General features: G+C 39.0%; 1 pseudogene; it reads right to left on the bottom strand.

The window, feature by feature from the left end:
* Positions 1-679: 679 nt before the first annotated feature.
* On the bottom strand, positions 680-2,002 carry LOC114033126 (annotated as a pseudogene).
* Between the last annotated feature and the right edge of the window lie 302 nt (positions 2,003-2,304).

Below are 2,304 nucleotides of genomic sequence, written 5' to 3'. Positions count from 1 at the left end.
TACCTCAGTTTCCTCACATGTAAAATGAGAATCAAAATAGCATTTACCTCACAGGATTGTTCTGTGGATCAAATAAGGTATCTGTCCCAGGCTTTTGAGATACAAAAACAACAAAAAAAAAACCAGTTCTTGCCCTCAAGGAGCTTAATATGCAGTATTGTCTTAACACAGTTATGCTGAAATAATGGTCAGAGGTCTAGGTAAGCCTACATGACACAGTTATTTTCATCAGCCATTATAAATATCTATCCCAAAAAAAATGTTTTGGAGATTTTTTTTTTTTGCTTTCAATGGACCTGGAAGTCTTATCCCCATTGAAGGAATGATAAACTCTGATAGATTCATTGAGATACTGAGAAGTAAAATTGTCCTAGAATTACAAAAATTCCCAAATGGAGATGAAATACTGAAATACAACTTTGCCTTCCTACACATCATAATAGATTGACAAATTTATCTGAGACATGGACATAAACATGCTTCAATGGTCTGGGAATTCATCTAATTAAATACTCATTGAAAATCTGTGGAACATAATCAAGACCTGTAGAAAAAATGAACTATTCATCAAAAGTACATTTAATATCCAACGTACTGTTTGTTTTCATAATGAAGAATTAAAGACTATATCTTTTTTCTTTTGATATAAACTATTAATAGACAAGGCCATTGAAGTTGTTTACTTCTTCTTGGACGCACCCACAGTGCAACCTCTACGGTCTGTAGTCGTGGTGTGCTGGCCTCAGACTCGGAGACCCCAGAAGTGCCGGAGTCCACTATGTGCCCGAATCTTCTTCAGTTGCTCCAGATCTTCACGAGGCTTATTGTCCAGACCATTGGCCAGAACCTGACTATACTTTCCATCCTTTATATCCTTCTGCCTGTTAAGGAACCAGTCTGGAATCTTGTATTGCCGGGGATTCCGCATGATGGTGATAACACGCTCCACCTCATCTTCAGTGAGCTCACGAGCCCTCTTGGTGAGGTCAGTGTCTGCTTTCCTTAGTACTTACAGGAGCATATCTTCGACCCACACCCTTGATGGCTGTGATGGCAAAAGTTATTTTCCACCGTCCACCAATGTTGGTGTTGAGCACTCTCAAAATGTGCTGGAACTTCTTGGGGATTACAAGAGACGTGGCTGCAACAGTGGCGTGAGAGCCTTCTCTGGAAGAGTAAAGAATATATCTTAAAGTATTATTAGCTCAATGCCAAATCACTTAAAAATAACCAATTGCTGCAAAAGGGTATGTTGTAGATTAAAAGTTGTTTAGAGATGTAAAAAGGTGTAAGGTTCACTGCATAAGTCAATAATTTAATTATTTTACTTTGTCTCAGTTAATTCACACAATAATATATATTCTGACTTAAGTTTCAGAACCACGTCCCCTCCTGCTTTCAAGCTCCTGGAAATATTGCCAAAATGCCTGGTTTCCTTAGCAAGGAAGGTGAGGGGTGGCAGAATCAGAGGGAGGCATAATAAGCCACCGATGCAATAGAGCTGAAGTCCTGCCAAATGTACGTGCATAATGAGTATGCAACTTCTCTGTGGTTCCCTAATCTTCCTACCTTTACACAAACACAAAATCGATGGGTTCTGGGCAGCTTAAGAAATAGCACTTATCGAAAGACAAGAACTTGCAATATTGGGTGAACAAAGAAGACTCTACCCACCTACTATGCTGAGCACTCTGCACTCTGTCAGGCACAGCAATTGTCTGGCCAAATTTAACCTCTGTGTTTTTGTTTGTTGCAGTCATGGATGTATTTCTAAAATTTATAAGAAAGAGGCAAGGGATAGCAGAGGTGGTCCATATGAGTATTAGACGAATATGGCTTTGGGTTAGAACCTGGAGCTGTCCAGCTAGATTCAATGTCATCAACCTTACTGTACAGCAGCACTTCTCTCCCCAATTTCCTGATTGTTTTTCCTCTTGTCAAGGACCTTGTACAGAATATAGAATTATTCCTGAGCTGAGTGCAGGCTCTGATGTCACCTCATCTTGGTTCCTCTTTTTTTTTCCATTTGTCTCCCAAGAACTATTGCTGCCTTACTTTATCCCTGGAGAGGTTCCTAACACCCACACAAATTTATTTCCCTGGGTCGGCAAATCTTCTGAGACTATAGAAAATGATGCTTATACATTAATTACTCTAAAATTCCATATGTTGCTATCTTTTGGCTTTTAAGTCTCATCTATAATAAAGTCTCTGGTAATGGGACTTTGAAGTGGTCACTAATTTCTTACTTTAGAGTTAGATATTTGCCAAATTGAATAAGGCTAATGGACTTATGCAATGAAG

This window comes from Vombatus ursinus, unplaced genomic scaffold, assembly GCF_900497805.2.
Source record: "Vombatus ursinus unplaced genomic scaffold, bare-nosed wombat genome assembly UNPS02006779.1, whole genome shotgun sequence".
NCBI lineage: Eukaryota > Metazoa > Chordata > Mammalia > Diprotodontia > Vombatidae > Vombatus > Vombatus ursinus.
This window is presented reverse-complemented; position numbering and strand designations above follow the sequence as displayed.